The sequence below is a fragment of the Dermochelys coriacea genome, chromosome 12 (genome assembly GCF_009764565.3).
Source record: "Dermochelys coriacea isolate rDerCor1 chromosome 12, rDerCor1.pri.v4, whole genome shotgun sequence".
Lineage (NCBI taxonomy): Eukaryota > Metazoa > Chordata > Testudines > Dermochelyidae > Dermochelys > Dermochelys coriacea.
The window spans coordinates 42,113,403-42,132,814 of NC_050079.1; the positions used below are offsets into that span (position 1 = coordinate 42,113,403).

The 19,412-nt window shown below is 39.6% G+C and overlaps 1 long non-coding RNA gene across 4 annotated transcripts in view; it reads left to right on the forward strand.

Moving 5' to 3' along the window:
* The window catches only part of LOC122456224, a 593,145-nt gene that overhangs the window by 265,278 nt on the left and 308,455 nt on the right, over nucleotides 1-19,412 (forward strand). For all 4 annotated transcript variants that reach the window (XR_006274979.1, XR_006274980.1, XR_006274978.1 and 1 more), the window contains one exon: nucleotides 14,344-14,476. This is a non-coding gene — a long non-coding RNA (uncharacterized LOC122456224). The remainder of the gene's footprint in view (nucleotides 1-14,343; nucleotides 14,477-19,412) is intronic.

Sequence of the window (19,412 nt, forward strand, 5' to 3'; positions counted from 1 at the left end):
TAATAAAGAGGTTGTCTGTCAGAGATACTAAAGCTTGTATGAGATTTGGTTTAACACACTAGTTTATATATACTTAATAATCTAACTATAACACAGGAGAAAAAGATGAGTTTTGTTTTTCATTACTTTCACAGTAATAGCTTTACTTGACAGTTGCATGTTTGCTAAACTTGTTCATGACCTGAGATGTCATATATGCGGTTCCTCATTTTGATATTGTAACAATGAATTGATTTATAGTCTCTGAAAGGTTTCAGTTTTGAGTCAAAGAAGTAGAAATCTAATGTTCTTATTTCCTGGGCCTTTGAAACAGTTGAATTAAAACTGTCTTGTTTAAAAAAAAGTATTTGGAGTATTGACTAATTGGCCACATAAATAAATCATAGAATCATAGGACTGGAAGGGACATCGAGAGGTCATCTAGTCCAGGCCCCTGCACTCATGGAAGGATTAAGTATTATCTAGACCAGAGCTGGGCAAACTACAGCCCGCGAGCCACATCTGGCCTGTGGGACAGTCCTGCCTGGCCCTTGAGCTCCCGGCTGGGGAGGCTTCCCCCCCCCATTGTCCCCTCTCCCCTGCAGCCTCACATCACCGCACCATCAGCGCTCTGGCCCGCTGCTCCTACCGGGCAGCGTGGCTGGCTCCAACATGGTAAGGGGGTGGGGAGCAGGGGTTCCTGGGGGACACTTGGGACAGGGAACAGGGGGGTTGGATAGGCGTGGGAGATCCGGGGGGCCTGTCAGGGGGTGGGGGTGTGGATAGGGGTCAGGGCAGTCAGGGAGCAGGGGGGCTGGAGAGGGGTGGAGTCCCTGGGGGGCAGTCAAGGGACAAAGAGCAGGGGGGTTGGATGGGTCGGGAGTTCTGAGGGATACAGTCAGGGAGTGGGAAGTGGGAGGGGACAGATGGGGACGGGGGCCAGGCTGTTTCAGGGGGGCACAGCCTTCTCGACCCAGCCCTCCATACAGTTTTGCAACCCCGATGTGGCCCTTGGGCCAAAAAGTTTGCCCACCCCTAATCTAGACCATTCCTGATGGGTGTTTGTCTAAACTGCTCTTAAAAATCTCAAACCATGGAGATTCCACATCCTCCATACGCAATTTATTCCAGTGCTTAAGCACCCTGTAACATCCAACCTAAACCACCCTTGCTGCAATTTACACCCATTGCTTCTTGTCCTAGCCTCAGAGGTTAACAAGAACAACTCTTCTCCCTCCTTGCAACAACCTTTTATGTACTTGAAAACTGTTATCAGGTCCCTTCTCAGTCTTCTCTTCTCCAGAGTAAACGAACCCAATTTTTTCAATCTTTCCTCATGGGTCATGTTTTCTAGACCTTTAATCATTTTTGTGGCAGGCAGGAAGGAGAGGGGAGTTCTGCATACTATCAGCATGTAAGCACAGTAACAAAACAAATGCAGTTAATTTCTCCAGAGCTGTATATATAACTTAAGATACCAATGAAACAATGAAGTGCACAAGTAGGAAACATGGAAAGTATAATTCCAAAACCAAATTCCCTGAAGATCTGACATACAAAGATCTAAGAGATGGCTGGAATCTGACTGGTATTGTAGATGGCTAGGTAAAATGGAAAAACGAGCAGTGTTCGAGGAATTTGCTAATCCTTTCTCAAAGACACTGCTAAGAACTCTCAAGAAAGTGATACCATGATTGAATCAGAAATGTAAGTTTAGATCCTATCAGAATTAAATGAAAGATCAGTTCATGTGCCAGACTTTTGTCTTGGATGAAAATTGACTGGTAGATTGAATGCTCCTGAAAGAAAATTGCCTTTTTTATGTTTCTAATTAATCTGAATCCAACATTTACTTAGCGTTTATTTCTTTTTAAGAAATCACCACATTAGCAGTATATCAAAATTAACTGTCTTTGTTGAATATGATTATTTAAATGTGGCAATCAGGTTGAATTCATTTGTGAGGAGTTTGCAGTAGAGTCCAGGTATTATTTTGGGCTGTTTGTGTCTCTTAGGTGAACTTCTGTTTGAGTTAGACTATAAATGCCACTGAGTTGTGGTGTTACATTCACTTTGATTTTCTCAATATAATTTTTTTGCCAGTGATGGGGACTCTGCTATACAGCATGTTCTTCATCTCCACATGCATTTCAAAAAAAATTGGAAATATGAAAAACAAGCATAATCTTATTGAATTTAATGTTTAGAGATCTACAAAGATGTATTTAAGGATGATTTATTGATAATGAAAAACATTTGGTACACAATGTATCCATTTGATGGACCTGTTCTTTTGCTATTTTTTATTGTTAGTTGAGCGCATTCAAAAGGTATATGATTACAACAGGATCCTCTGAGCTTGAGCTCTGAGGGAATTGTGTATTATTAACAGGAGAGATTACAAAAAATATAGCCTACAACTTTATAAGAATGGCCCAGTGTTGACTGGGCTTCAAGTTTATTAATAAATTGAATTGCCCAATATAATTTGCCTGATATCTGGTTTTCCATAGCTTTGCATTATTTTTCAAGACTATTTTTGTGTGCTAGAAGCATGCTTTGAATTAAAACAAATCTCATTTTATTTTACATAACACAAGTATGCAAGTTTTTTTTACTTAAACATCCTATTTAGCACTCTAAATGTGCAGTAGTGTATATATGATTTATCTTTAAAACCAGTATGCTAAGGTTCTTCTGTATTTACAGTTCCCTGAACAATTACCTAATTTGCAAGAATATCTAATTACTATATAGTTCACTTATATTTACCAGGTAGAACCTATGCACACTAGTTGCTATTTTAAGGAAAGAAGCCAGGGAATGATTTTAATGCTCCGCATTGTAAAGTTTTAAGTACATGAATTACACACAATATTCAATTGACTTTCTTTTCCATTTTCTTAAATGCCCTTCTTATTCACCTCTTTGAGACTTTGTACATTTTCTACCCTGTATAGCTTTAGGCCCAGATTTTTAGAGGTATTATGGCTAACTGATTTAGGAACCTACATCTTATTTTTAAAATGGTTTTAGACTGTTGATGGGATTTACAATCCTAAACACCTAAATCCCTTTTGGAAATTAGATTCAGGGCTTGTCTTCACTACTGGGGAGATTGACGCTGCTGCAAATTGATGCAGTGGGTGTCGATTTACCGGGTCTAGTGAAGACCCACTAAATCGATGGCAGAGTGCTCTCTGGTCCACCCTGGTACTCCAGCTCTCTGAGAAGAGTAAGGGAAGTCGACTGGAGAGTGTCTCCCATCAACGCAGCACAGTGAAGATACTGGGATTAGTTTCAGAGTAGCAGCCGTGTTAGTCTGTATCTGCAAAAAGAACAAGAGTATTTGTGGCACCTTAGAGACTAACACATTTATTAGAGCATAAGCTTTCATGGGCTACAGCTCACTTCATCGGATGCATAGAATATAGTAAGAAGAATATATATATACACATACAGAGAACATGAAAAGGTGGAAGTAGTCATACCAACTGTAAGAGACTAATTAATTAAGATGAGCTATTATCAGCAGGAGGAAAAAAAAACTTTGATAATCAAGATGGCCCATTTAGACAGTTGACAAGAAGGTGTGAGGGTACTTAACAAGGGGAAATAGATTCAATATGTGTAATGACCCAGCCGCTCCCTGTCTCTATTCAAACCCAAGTTAATGGTGTCTAGTTTGCATATTAATTCAAGCTCAGTAGTTTCTCTTTGGAGTCTGTTTTTGAAGCTTTTCTGTTGCAAAATTGCCACCTTTAAGTCTGTTACTGAGTAACCAGAGAGGTTGAAGTGTTCTCTTACTAGTTTTTGAATGTTATGATTCCTAATGTCAGCTTTGTGTCCATTTATTCTTCTGTGTAGAGACTGTCCCGTTTGGCCAATGTACATGGCAGAGGGGCATTGCTGGCCCATGATAGCATATATCACATTGGTAGATGTACAGGTGAACGAGCCCCTGATGGTGTGGCTAATGTGATTAGGTCCTATGATGGTGTCATTTGAATAAATATGTGCACAGAGTTGGCATCGGGCTTTGTTGCAAGGATAGGTTCCTGGGTTAGTGTTTTTGTTGTGTGGTGTGTGGTTGCTGGAGAGTATTTGCTTCAAGTTGGGGGGTTATCTGTAAGTAAGGATTGGTCGGTCTCCAAAGATCTGTGACAGCGAGGGATCATTTTTCAGGATAGGCTGTAGATCTTTGATGATGCGCTGGAGAGGTTTTAGTTGGGGGCTGAAAGTGACAGCTAGTGGCATTCTGTTATTTTCTTTGTTAGGCCTGTCCTGTAGTAGGTGACTTCTGGGTACTCTTCTGGCTCTGTCAATCTGTTTTTTTACTTCAGCAGGTGGTTGTTGTAGTTCCAAGAATACTTGATAAAGATTTTGTAGGTGTTTGTCTCTGTCTGAGGGATTGGAGCTAATGCGGTTGTATCTTAGAGCTTGGCTGTAGACAATGGATTGTGTGGTGTGTCCTGGATGGAGGCTGGAGGCATGTAGGTAAGTATAGCGGTCAGTAGGTTTCCGGTATAGGTGTTTATGTGACCATCGCTTATTAGCACAGTAGTGTCCAGGAAGTGGACCGCTTGTATGGATTGGTCTAGGCTGAGGTTGATGGTGGGATGGAAATTGTTGAAATCATGGTAGAATTCCTCAAGGGCTTCTTTTCCATGGGTCCGGATGATGATGTCATCAGTGTAGCGCAAGTAGAGTAGGGGCATTAGGGGACGAGAGCTGAGGAAGCGTTGTTCTAAGTCAGCCATAAAAATGTTGGCATACTGTGGGGCCATGCGTGTGCCCATAGCAGTGCCGCTGACTTGAAGGTATATATTGTTCCCAAATGAGAAATAGTTGTGGGTGAGGACAAAGTCACAAAGGTCAGCCACCAGGTTTGCTGTGACATTATCGGGGATACTGTTCCTGACGGCTTGGAGTCCATCTTTGCGTGGAATGTTGGTGTAGAGGCTTCTACATCCATAGTAGCCAGGATGATGTTTTCTGGAAGATCACCGATGGATTGTAGTTTCCTCAGGAAGTCAGTGGTGTCTCAAAGATAGCTGGAAGTGCTGGTAGTGTAGGGCCTGAGGAGAGAGTCCACATAGCCAGACAATCCTGCTGTCAGGTGCCAAAGCCTGAGATGATGGGGTGTCCAGGAATTCCAGGTTTATGGATCTTGGGTAGCAGACAGAATACCCCTGGTTGCGGTTCTAGGGGTGTGTCTGTGCGGATTTGTTCTTGTGCTTTTTCAGGGAGTTTCTTGAGCAGATGGTGTAGTTTCTTTTGGTAACCCTCAGTGGGATCAGAGGATAATGGCCTGTAGAATATGGAGTTAGAGAGCTGCCTAGCAGCCTCTTGTCCATATTCCAACCGATCTAAGCTACGTCGACTCCAGCTACATTATTCATGTAGGTCGACTTACCCCGGAGTGAAGTCAAGCCCTTAGACTCCTAAATCAGTTAAGCGTTGCAACACTGAACAGAGCAATGACTAAATACTTTAAAAATCTGGGCCTGTCTTACTAGAGTCCTCAGTTAAAAATCAGATGATTACACTAACTTGGTTGGCCTCGTATTCAAAACATTAAACAGCACAATTTCTTATCTGCTAATTGACTGGTATTGAAACAATTTGGTTTATGGTCTCTGACATTGTGCCCCAAACTGCTATTTAAGCTAGAAATACCATTTTTGGTTGGCTTTCATTTTGAGTGTGTTTGTTTTGATGTCATTGTGCCAAGATAGGCTCTCAGGGTCAGAGGCAGGTCTTACTATGTGTTTGTAAAACACCCACTATAACAGAATGGGGCCCTGATTTGACTAGGGGCTCTGGGCGCTACTGCAGTACAAATAATAATGTGTTGCAGCTAGCAGTGAGAACAGAGAAATAATGGAAAGAGATCTTCAGTAGAGTAGTTTGAAACATAGGCAGGAAGTGAAAATAGATTCACTCTAGGGAAAATGGATCCATAAAACTGACTTACTGGATCAGACTATGGTCCATCTTGCCCAGTTACCTTCTCTGACAGCTGCTCATACCAGAGTTTCAGGGGGAGTGTACAGAACAGGGCAATTACAGAGTGGTGCTCCCTGTCTTCCCCTCCTGGCTTCTGGTTGTCAGAGGTTTAGGGTTGCTCCGAGCATGGGATTGCATCCCTGATAATACTAGTTTATAGCCATTGATGGACATATCCTCTATTAATTTATCCAGTTCTTTTTTGAACCCAGTTATACTTTTATCCTTCACAACATCCCATGGCAATCAGTTCTACAGGTTCTAAGATGAATGCCTAATTTTTTCCTTGTGTGGAAGCTGTTCAGTACCCATGAATATCTTTGTTGCCCTTCATTGAACCTTTTTCAGTCCTACTATCCTTTTTGAGACGGGGCACACAGAACTGGACACAGTATTCACTGTGTGAGTGCACCATGATTTATACAGTGGCACTATAATACTTTGTCTTCTTTTCTATCCCTTTCCTAATAGTTCCTAACATACTGTGAGCTTTGTTTGACCACTGCTGCTAACTGTGCAGAAACTTTTAGAGAACTATCCACAGTGACTCCAAGATCTCTTTCTTGGGTGGCAATACCCCATCATTTTTTATGTATAATTGGGAATATTTTTTCCAGTGTGCATACTTTCCACTTATTAATGTTGAATTTCATTTTGTTGCCTAGTCACTCAGTTTTGTGAGATCCCTCTGTAACTGCTCGCACTTGGAATTGGACTTAAGCATCTTGAATAATTTTGTATTGTCTCCAAACTGACACACGTCACTATTCACATCCTTTACATTTTCATTAAAGAATCTCTTGAATACATTGAATGGGAGACTTTACCTATCTGGACATTTGTTGGAAAAGTAATAAGGCAAAATGCAAAATTTCCAATACGTTCTTGAAATGTACTGGGGACAACTTTTTGTTCTAGAAAGTGAGAAGTAACTAAGAGGTAAGCCATTTTAGACTGATTTTGACCAACAGGGAGGAATTGGTAGTGAATCTGAAGGTGGAAGGCAATTTGGCAATTTGGGTGAAAGTGATTATGAAATGATAGATTTCATGATCCCAAGGAAAGGAAGGAATGAGAGCAGCACAATGGACCTCAGAAAAAACAGACTTTAACAAACTCAGAGAACTTGGTACATAAGGTCCCATGAGGAGAAGATCTAAGGGAAAAAGGGAGTTCAGGAGAGTGGGCAGTTTCTCTAGACAAATATATCACAGATACAACTGTAAACAATGTGAAGGAAAGATAGGATGGATAGTAAGAGGCCAATGTGTGTTTAACGCCTATTTTGTGTCTGTCTTCACTAAAAAGATTAATGGTGACAAGATACTCAGAACAATTAATATTAATAACAAGGGGAGAGGAGTGCAAGCCAATACAGGGAAAGAACTGGTTAAAGAGTATTTAGATAAGATTGATGTATTCAGGTTGTCAGGGCCTGATGAAATTCATCCTAAGGGTACATAGGGTACTAGCTGAAGCAATCTTGGAACCATTGACAATTATCTTTGAGAACTGGAGGGTGGGTGAGTTTGCAGAGGACTGGAGAAAGGCAAACATAGTACCTGTCATTAAAAGTGGGGAACAAAGAGGACCCAGGGAATTATAGACCAGTCAGCCTAACTTCAATTCCAGGAAAAGATCCTGGAACAAATTATTAAACGATCAGTTTGTAAGCACCTGGAGGATAATAGGGTTATAAGGAATAACCAGCATGAATTTGTCAAGAAGAAATCATGTCAAACCAACTTAATTTCCTGCTCTGACAGGATTCCTGGCACAGTGGATGGGTGGAAGCAGTAGATATGATATATTGCAGTAAGGCTTTTGACACAGTTCCCCTGACATTCTCATAAGCGAACTCGGGAAATGTGGTCTAGATGAAATTACTGTGAGGTAGGTGCACAGCTGGTTGAAAGACTATAGAGTAGTTATCAATGGTTCGCTGTCAAACTGGGAAGGTATATCTAGTGGGCTTCTGCAGGGGTGTGTCCTGGGTCCGGCACTATCAATCTTTTCATTAATAACTTGGGTAATGGAGTGGAGAGTATACTTATCAAATTTGCAGAATACACAAAGCCTGTAGGGGTTGCAAGCACTTGGGAGGACAGGACTGGAATTCAAAATACCTTGACAAATTGGAGAATTGGTCTGAATTCAACAAGATGAAATGTAATAAAGACAAGTGAAAAATACTTGACTTAGGAAGGAAAAATTAGATGTGGCTTGGTGGTAGTAATACGTGTGAGTCATTAATGTGGTGCAGTTGTGAAAAATACGAATATTATTTTGGAGTGTATTAAGAGAAGTGTTGTATGTAAGACACGGAAGGTAATTGTCCCACGCTACTTGGCGCTGGTGAGGCCTCAGCTGGAGGTACTGTTTACAATTTTGGGCACTGTTTACAATTTTAGGAAGATGTGGACAAATTGGAGAGAATCCAGAGAAGAGCAACAAAAAAGATACAAGGTTTAGAAAACCTAGGAGGAAAGGTTAAAAAACTGGCCATGTTTAGTCTTGAGAAAAGAAGGCTGAGGGGGGATTTTATAAGTCTTCAAATATAGTAAGTGCTGTTATAAAGAGGACGGTGATTAATTGATCTCCATGTCCACTGAAGGTAGCACAAGAAGTAATGGGCTTAATCTGCAGCAAGGGAGATTTAGGTTACATATTAGGAAAAAATTCTAACTATAAGAGTAGTTAAGCTCTGGAATAGGCTTGCAAGGGAGGTTTTTGAATCCCCATTATGAGAGGGTTTGAAGAACAGGTTGAACAAACACATGTCAGGGATGTTCTACGTTTATTGGTCCTGCTGCAACACAGGTGGCTGGACTTGATGACTTCTCTAGGTCCCTTTCAGACCTACATTTTTATGATTCTGTGAACAGTACAGGTCCCGGTACTAATCCAAACTCAAATACTATCAATACTACTTTTTACTTCTCTAGGGTCTTTCAGGCAAGAATCTCAAAGCATTGAAAGAACAAGAGAGGGAAGGGGGCATTTTAAAAGCATCTAAGTTACTTAGGTTTCAGAGTAGCAGCCGTGTTAGTCTGTATTCGCAAAAAGAAAAGGAGTACTTGTGGCACCTTAGAGACTAACAAATTTATTAGAGCATAAGCTTTCGTGAGCTACAGCTCACTTCATCGGATGCATTTGGTGGAAAAAAAAAAAAAAAAAGCTAAGTTACTTAGAGCACAAGTGCCACTGAGCATAGGAAAGTTTTATACTTTTATAATGTTTAACTATTCTGTTGTAACAGGTAAAACTCCCTGCATGGACACTTCCTCTGGAACAAGAGTGGCTTTTTTTGGATTTAGCTTTAGCCCCTTCCAAAGAGACACAAGTCTGGAATAAGAGTGACTTTCAATCACTAAATATTTTGGGCAGATTTTGAATGATCACCCTGTAAGCCAGTGGGCTAACTCGCTAGTCTATGCACCAAAATTTTTTTTCCAGGCACAGGATTCCAGTCCTTTTTCTTCAGAGCTTCAGTTTTATGTTGAACTTCTGGTGCTCTGAAGAAATATTGGTCAGATCCCTTTCCCCTGACTCAGGGGGAGGAACGTTTTACACATGCTCACTTCTAGAGCTTTAGCGTAATGTCTGATATAATTATGCTAAGGAACAGAGGATGGTCTGGTGGCAGTGGTGGATCAGAAATCTTCTCTTCATTCCCGCACTATCCGTTTACATTGCTTTGTCAGGACACATGTTCCATTTACTTCCCAGAAGTATTTTTCTCACTCTTTTGACTTTGTGTATGTCAGGAAAGGCATCCATTAGAAAGAACTGTGATGCATTTACCAGCCTGAGCAAATTAAGGGTATTCCACCTGTGCCATGGTTAAATTGGGCTGGCTTGTGGCAGCCTGGTGAACCAGGTTTTTTTGTTTTTGTTTTTTTGTTTTTCATGGTGGCTGTCATAGCACTGAACAGACTCAGGAGACCTGGGTTCTATTCTCAGCTATGCCACTGACCTGCTGAGTGATTTGGGCAAGTCACTTCACCTCATTGTGCCTCAGGTTTCCCAGCTGTAAAGCGGGGATAATGATAATGAGCTGCTTAGTAAGTGCTCTGAATCTTCTGATGAAAAGGGCTATAGAAATGCTCGATATTAATTATTTTTTAAAAAAATCTCTAGCCCTTATGGTTGCAAAGATTTCATTAGGTGGACACTTTAAAGGTGATGTAGTGATAGCTACACATACCCTGAAATAATTGCTGTGAGAGGAGTGAATGATACTTTTGTCTTGATGGAGTGACTTTTATCTCCATTGTCAACTATTTTGCTGATGATTGAAGCCCACAATTAAAAGGAGAGATGATCATATTATGAAAATTTGCACAATCTGGTGTATCATATAGGGGGGAACTCAGTTTCTTGGATGAGAGGAAGAGTTTGGTTTGTGGGCAGACCTCTGCCATATGCCCACAGCTATTTATAGTCAAATGAGGGCCAAAGGAATGCAGCAGATGTCCAGTTTTTTGACACTCTGAATGCATGATTCTCCTAGGAATGGATGCAATTCGCAGTAGATTCTCTCTTCTCCAGATCCCTCACACACTCTGATCTAAGATGCTTGTTGTGGGGGCTGGCCTTTTCAGGAGAGTCAGGGACCAGCCTACCTCTGACGGAGTCCACTGAGGAGAACAAGCCAACAAGGATCCACCTGTCAGTAGTTAATTACCTGGAGGGGTGTTAGTTAATTAGCTTCATTGACACCTGGACCCTATAAAAGACCTGGCAGAGATAAGACTGGCAATTAGAAACCCAGGGAGTGAAATGGCTCCTGTGGAAGGCCCTGAGCCAGGGTCTGCTGAGGAAAGGGTACTCCAGGGGGACTAGCCAGGAGCCAGTGCTCTATGCCAAAAGAAAGTTGTAACCACAGGGAGCAGATAGGCTCTGGGCCAGGTTCTGCAGGGGAAAGGGAATTCCAGGGGAGCTGTGAGCTGTGCTTTAGCTCAGAGCAGAACAGAACACAGACTCTCAAAGTAGCCCAGAAAGGGGCTAGAATCAGAGGGCAGAAAAGAGAGGCCCCAAAGGACAGAAGAACTTTTTGTTTTGTTGGGACTTTTTAATTTGAACTTTTGCTACCGTAGAAGGGGTTAAGTTTGGTTTGTGATTTGGCTGGAAGGCTTAGCCACATCTCTGGCACAGGCCAGTGTCTGGAGAGCTGAGGATGCCCATTTGGGGAGGGAAATTGAGGCAAGGAGTGGCTGCCAGACATGTCATGCTCAGCCAGCAGGGGATGCTACAGGGTGGCAGTGCCCCGTGACCGCTCTTTTATGTAAATGATAAACAATGCTACTGAGTAAATGTTTTGAAAACATATCTTTGGTTCCACAAAGCCTGCTACTGGATCCCATATAACCCCTTTTTACAACATTCCTAATATCACCTATTTTCTTACCATTTTACTGTGGAAAAAATCTTATTTTTCTAAACTAGATTTTATTTTAGAAAACAGCTCAAATAATAAATAACTTATTAACTCAGCATGCATTAATGCTCAGAATCTCAATATCAAGTCTATGGTGAGTAGAAACATAACATTTAAAAAAATCATGCACAGTTATTTATCCTTGCCAAATCTTCTCCCCCAGAGTGAATGCAAGCTGTCTCTTTAATAATGCAAAGAAGTAGTAAATTTCAAGCTGAGGATGGGCAATAACCAGGAGAGTTATTTCCACAATGCCCTAATGTCAGTTGAGTGGCTTAGGAGCACACCTTATTAGTTCTAACAGGCTGGTTAGCATTGGGTCACCTCTGTGGCTCCATCTCCCCTCAGCAGGGTCACTCATCTCCAGGCTATATTTTGGGAGGAGGGGGAAGGGAGGTGGTAACACATTTAGAGCTTCTCTCATCTCACAAGCATTTTTAGAGCTGTTTATTTTTATTTGTTACCCATTCCCTCTCTTTTTTTTATTCTCTCTCTCTCTCTCTCACCCGCTTTCTTACCCAGTCCATCTTTGCAGCCTGCATAAATTCTGTGCATTGAGTAAACCCCTCCCATATGAGAGCAAATTAAAGCAGAAACCATGTCACTGGGGCTTTTCATCAGTATTTCTTTTCAGAAGAGAAATCATTCAAATTAATTTTGGTTGTGCCTGTGTGTGGACAAATAACCTACTGCAAGAAAAAATGTTTAATGCAAGAAAACGCAACGTGGTTGCACATTCAATTAAGCATGACTGTCCTGAATGAATGCATGAAAATATATATGTATACATATGTAAACACAGCAAATACTATTCCAGTGTTGAGAGATGACAGAAATAATGTACACACTTGTTTTTTTACATAAGCAAGTTGAAGACTCTTGTTTAATGAATGACAATCTTTTTCCCAAAAAGAAGAAATTTGCTAAAAGCTCTGCATTATGGAAATGTGCATGTAGGTTTCTTTTTTATGTGTGCCTACCTCCATCAATCCTTTTTCCTTCCCCCTCTTCTTTCCGCCAGTCCCCATCCAAAAATGAATGCAAAGAAATACTATTAGGCTGTCTGGTTATGTATTTTTTTATGAGGCCATACAAGACACTGCCTGACCCTGTGCAGCTCATGTTATAACCACATTGAAGATGCTTTTCATTTGGGTTCTGCTTTTCAGCCTGGATGACCTCTATTAAATAAAGAAAGAAAGAAAGAAAGGAAAAAAATGGCCTAATATGTGACCCCTGGGACTAGTCGCTTCAAGGATTACATTTAATTCATATGATAATATTGAAATACAATGCTTCTATGTTGAATGTTTTAGATATTTTTATTTTCTTTCTCTTTATTTCAGGGACTCAGACTTGTCATAGATATTTTTCATCTGTTTTGGGTGGAGGACAGTAACTCAGGCTCTGGTCAGATTCTTAAAATTACCTTTTTCCTTAGGAGACTGGATGTGAATACAAAACACTGCTTTCCCGGTCTCTCTGAATGAGAAGAAGAGACACATAGGCAGAGAAATTAATTTTACTAAGAATATGTGTCTGCCAAGAGCTCTCTTCCAAATAAAGCAAAATGCCAAAATAAAGCTTGTTTCTTAACCGATTGTTAACAACTGACCCCACCCCCAACTTCTCCATCAGTGTGACTGCTAACTCCTTCCCTGCCTTCTGGCTTCTATTGTTTGTAGTCCCACCTTTGCATTCACTTACAGTTGTCAGTGTGCATGTATTTATTGTACAAATATACACATACACAGTATGTCTGTCCTTGCTTACACACACTTATTATTAAAACTGCACTGTTCATAGCCCTAGACTACATGTATTTAATGTTCCAGCATTTCTGATGGAAAGCACATATCTTCGGGGTTTATAACTTGGCTATAAAATCCACTCTGGGATAAAACACGATGTACAGTGTTTCACTTTAGGAGCATATTTGCAAAAATAAATTTGGACATTTCTAATTACTCGGTGTGAGAATATTTAATAAAGTTTGTTTTTGTGCAGTTTGTAAAGTGGAATTTAGCAATCAATCCATAATCTGATCTAATAATTTGTATTCTGATGCAATGCAACTCTCAAAAAATTCATGCTAATGATGATTCTTGAACTACTACTACAGGTATACACCAGATATTTCCAACAAACATTTAATTTAGGGTTCTTAGAAGGTGGATTTAATCTACATACATGGCAGTAGGTTTGATGCAATGGATGGTCTCACTTCTGAGGAGCCATTACAGTCTATTGATAAATAATGTATGTATCAAACTGGATAACAAAAGCAGGGTCTTTTAAAACAATAGGCCTGCACACATATTTATTCAGTCCCATAAACACAGAGCTGTTGTTTTGTTACGTTTGCAGGTTAGATGCCTTTTTCTGTTTATTATTGTTAGAAAAATTAAATAAAAAAAATCACTGGCACAAAAATACAGTTTAAATAACACTGAGGGTTTAGTGGCAACACCCCAGAGCCAGAAATTCATAGTTAAGGCTGAACCTACATCCTTAACCATTATACACAAATGCTGCAAATAGTATGTGGTATGTAAAATCCATAGCTGCGTGGATACCTATGCCCTGAAACAACAGGGTAGGTTAAGAACAGAGTTTCCAGATTAACTCAGAATGTCACTGTATTTGTTTGTATTGGGGGGGTGAACAGTATCCACGTCTTTGGGGTGATGATCTGTAACACACACACAGGCTATATCGACACACCCGTGTGCATTTCAGTGTTTTGTGTATGATATTTAAAAATATATATATACAGGCTTTGGGTTCCCTTTTGTAAAGCATTAAGCTGTGACCCTCCCCTCCTCTTTTCCCTCCCCCTGCAGCCCTAGACTTCATGATGCCTTGACTGCTAGCTTAACATGGAGTTGTCTTTTTTTATTTTTTTATAAACCCAGTCACAACACAGAAAGAGGAGGAGGAGGAAGAGAGAGAAAGAGAAAACTAAAAACCCTGAAGGATGGTTCTCAAAAATTCGAAAGGAACCACAGGGAATTCCTTTTAAGAGCAACAGAAAGCGAGCCAGCTGAGGTAAGGCAGTTTGAGCTTACCCTTTCTCCCCCCCCACCCCCTTTTTGGTTATAAATTGCTGTTTCTTTATGGAGTGGGGAGGGGAGGTGGGTGGGGAAGACACCTAACTTCTTTACTGTTGAAGCAATCTGAGCATAGAACTCCTGTGAATATGCAAATAGGGCTGGCTGGGCTGCGTTGCTGACACGTGTATGTGTTGTATCCTTCTCCCCACCTCCCTGTCTTAGCGTCTGATCTTCAACAGATTGCTGTTGTTTCTTGTGATCACCAGCACTGCGTGCTGGAGAGAGAGATGGGGGGGTACATGGGGGGAGTGTTGCGGGGCTGGAAGGCATGGAATCATGACATGATTGCTGTGACTTTTTTATATTAATGTGGGCCTTTTTTCTAGCTCATTTGCATGTCAAAGTGGTGGAGGTGTGAGGGCTGAGATTAGTATGGAGATGACATAATAATGCAATGAATTAAATGTGATCACTTCTGTGAGCAACCGGGCTGGGGAGGGGGAGAGGGAGAGGGAGGGTTTGTATGTGGAGAGAGCGGGGGAGAGTGAGAAAGGCTTCTGATTTTTCACCACACGTTGATTGATGTCAGGGGCTAACAGGGTGCATCTTTTTATTGTTATGATGATGATGATTGCAATGATTATACTGATCATTAGTGTGAAATTTAAATTTTAAAGTGGTCAGTGCTGGATATTTGGTGTGCATGCATGTTTCAAGCAGCAGGGTAAATCTTACTACAAGAATTTAACTTTCTCATGTTCAAAAAGACAGCATGCAGGATTCAAAAGATTATTAATTTATGAAATACAGTGGGTTGAATTACATAGATTCCTAATGCAGTTCTGTTTTTTATTGTAAATATACAAAAAGATCAAAGACATTTTTATTATTAAAAGAAAATCTTTCATTGGAGGGATGGTTTAGCCATTTACAGTCAATGAAATTTGATTTTTATCTTTTGTTTTGCTTTATCCACATTTAATAAAACAGCTTTATAGCATAACAATACCATGACGATTGCTGAACAATGCAGATTCTCAGGCAGTTAGTTTGGGGTCTGAGTGTGATTTAAAAATTGTGAATATTTTCTCTGTGGTATAACTGTTTTGGACAAAACCCCTGAAAAGTGTAAAGGTAGTTAGAGGGCTGAGAGCATTTCAATGTAATCATCATAAAAATGTAACTAAAAGAGATTAAAATATGCAGTATACTGAAAGTATTTTAATAGAATTCAAATTAATTTTTTCTGCAGATATGCTCGTTTTCCTGATAATCAGTATATACCTGATGTCTGTTCAAAATAAATACAACTCGGGTGGCACCTTAAAGACTAACAGATTTATTTGAGCATAAGCTTTCGTGGGTAAAAACCTCACTTCTTCGTTTTTTACCCACGAAAGCTTATGCTCAAATAAATCTGTTAGTCTTTAAGGTGCCACTGGACTCCTTGTTGTGTTAGTCTGTATCCACAGAAAAACATCTACCCCCTGATACTTGACAAAATAAATATGTGTATCCGGAGAGAAAGCGAGATGGAGGGTGGGGTGTGTGTGGCATACAGAAGTATAGTACTGATTGTGATGCCTACCAATAACCTTGATGCTGTAAATGACCACTTACAAGTCAACAGAATATCACTAAAGTTAATTCATTGGAAAAGAAAATCCAAGACCACTCCATTAGTTTTTCTTAGATATTACGAGAAACTTTAAAGGGATATACTAATTGGACAATTGTACTCACTAGAATACTAAATAAACAGAAAAGAATATCTAACTCTTTCGGGGGGGGGGGGGAGTTGAATAAAAATCCTGCATAGAAATTACCTGATTGATCATAACATAGTAGGCTAAGAGACAATGAGACAACGGAAAGTAGAGAAGCAAAAAGGCAAGTGCAGCAAGTCTGGTGTATAACCCTGTTATAACAATGCACAAGATAAACCTGCCTGTCCAAATTCTCTATTGCTAGAACAGTGGCTGTCATCACTACCTTCTTGATCTCGGCAATTCTTAAATTCTTGTGCCGCGTTTGAGTTCTCACAAAACTCAATGACTTTTTTATGCAGTTCTGATAAATGTTAGTTTTTGTTCTGCTAATCTCATTATTCATGTGTTCTGAATTTTCTACAAACTATTGCAGAACCTTGGGCCAGTTGTATAAAGTCACTGTTAATCCTGTATATCACAAACAAAGGTGCCAGTAGAAAGCTGTTTCAGCATGAGCTTATTTCACCTACATTGTGTGCTGAAGTCCCCCAAATACAGCAGCTACTGTTAATATCATGTAAAAAGACAGATTTACCAACACTGTTTATACCTCTTATGACAAATAAAATTGCATGACTGCCTTGTCTCTTTGGCCCCCTTTCAGGGGAATTTTTGATCAGATTTTACAGCTTTATATCATATATGAACACCTGTATTCTTGTTCTTTCTATCTCTCTATGCACCTGAAGAGCTATGCATGTATATGTACTGCTTTCTCTTCGCCTCAGTCTTCTGTGCCAATAAAGAAGAAAGGCAGGGATGAGGATTGTTGCTATTGATCTGCCCAAGGGGATCATTAGGCATCAGTATCAATCTACAAATCAGTGGGCCTGTGTTACTTGCTTGGGCAGTCATTGCCAATTTGTTCCTATTAGATGGCCGAGCCCGGAGGTGTTTGATGAGCAGATTGGGTCTTTATCTCAGCACTGGAGAGCTTGCAGACTTGCAGAGAGACAGCAGAGAGTTAGGGGATTTTTGTTGTTTTAGTTTTTTTTACGGAAATCTGGCTGCACTTTACTGTACTATAAAGAGAGGTTCTATGGGTAGAATGTGTTTCTAGTTAAATTTAGTTTTCCAGATCATATTAAATGTATTGGGAGTTAAGGAGAAACTATTTTTAAAATAATCTACTGCACTTTATTTTGTATGTTTTACCAGCAGTGCACTATAAAAACATATATATTCATGCCAGGTTCTTTTGTTATCCATTTCAGGTTACACATTGGAATAATTGAAACACAAACATTTTTTCTTTCGTTCTCCCTATGCCCATTCCTAGAAGTTCATGTAGTTGCTGTGGATTAGGTGACCCTAATTGCTATATTTTTGTGGTTTAATTAGATAAAGTGAAATTTAAAGCTTTTAGATAATTTTATATTGGAAAATATTATTTACATTTTGCCCGTGAAAACTAAATGAAAAAAAGTAAACTAGATACTGCAGCTGGAACGACATAATTTTAAAAAAACCTTGTTTTTAAAGCAGTGACTGTAGGCTGTTAATACAGATGGTATTAGAACAGTCTCTCCCCTAATCTGCATATTGTTTTTATTTTGTAATTTTTCAAACATATGTAAAGAAATGTGAAACAGGGAAACAAAAATTTGAGATCATTCTGGGGGGATATAAAACAGGAGGAAAGAATGAATCCAAGCAGTTCAAACAAGTGTTACGATGCAACATTAACTCTTCTTTATTTTGTGAAAACCTCAATTTCCAACCATGTTTCTTTCACTCATGACATGAGCACCATGCACAGTTTAAATATCAATCCAGCTCTTATAGCCCCTGTTGATGCTCACTGATTGGATTTCTAATTTCCTGGTTTTGTCAGGGGGTTTAACAGACTTGCATGGGTGTTGGTACTTTCCAACGAGTTTATAATCTGGAGTTTGTGCCTATTGCCTCTGATGATCAAATCATTTCCCAATATTTGTCAAGTAAAAAATTTTAAACAAAGCACTGTGGATTTTATTTGTCATGCTATTTATATACAAATACATGTGCAGTAAATAAAACCAAAATTATATTATTTGAGTGTGGAAGATGAGAGATTGGATCTAATCCTACATTTACACAGCAACCACAGCATCTGCTGTATAAAACCAAGTTCCTTTGAGTACTTTTTGGTTATATGTCATATTTCAAGTACCATAAAATAATGAATGCTTTTAGAACTTAGAAGTATTTTGAATTCTGATTATTATTGTTTGATTAGTATTTGGTCAAATTCTTTTAACCTTTTTCTCCCCCCACTTTGGGGACAGTTCAGTTCCTCCACCTTTAGAAAAGAATTCATCTCATTCTGTCTGACAAGCATTTTTGTTGTTGAGCTTCTATCATATCTGTGTAGAAATGCATCTGTTTGGTGTGTGTGTGACTTTTGGAAGCCAGACAGTGTTAATTTGTCATAAACTACATACAACCAGCTAGCTTTAATCTCTATGTTGCGTGTACAGAAATCAATTTGGAGTGTACTCAGAGGGATTTTTTTTTCCAGAAAGAGTTTGTTGTACAAATATTTATGGATCTTTTCCTTTGTAGTAGAGATTCCAGTTGAAATGACCATCATGCTATTAACGGCAGATTTCATTTTAAGGAAAATGTTGCCAAAAGATATTGTCTGTTTAATCGTATGGGGTTTCAAATTGAAATGTGCTTTGCTACTATGGATAAAAATGCATGATCTTTGAGAAGAAATTCCAGATCTTTTTTATACTGAAATAAAAGGAGGAGGGAACACCCTCACCAAATTAAATGTAAGAATGTCTCTGTATGGGAATTTAAACAACTTTTAAAATCCATGCACATTGTGGCTATCTCCAGTTCAGGTCATTTGTAGTTGTGCATGCAGAAATACTATGTTTTTGTTTTTAATCACAAATCTTTCTTTTTCATTCTTTTTCTTTATTGCTGTAGCTATATATTGGATCTTTTTCCTGTTTTGTTTAGTATGGTTTCATATGTGAAATTTCTCCATGAAACAATTGATGCATTCTCCACATGCTGTGGTGAGTGGGGGAAAAAAAGCCCTTAGATTAATGGTCAGTGTCTCATACACACAAATTTGTGTTAGGATACTACAGAGAAGCTGCGAATTACTGACAAGATCTAGAATAATTCCTAATGCTGTCGAAGGCTTCATTCTCTCCCCCACATGAT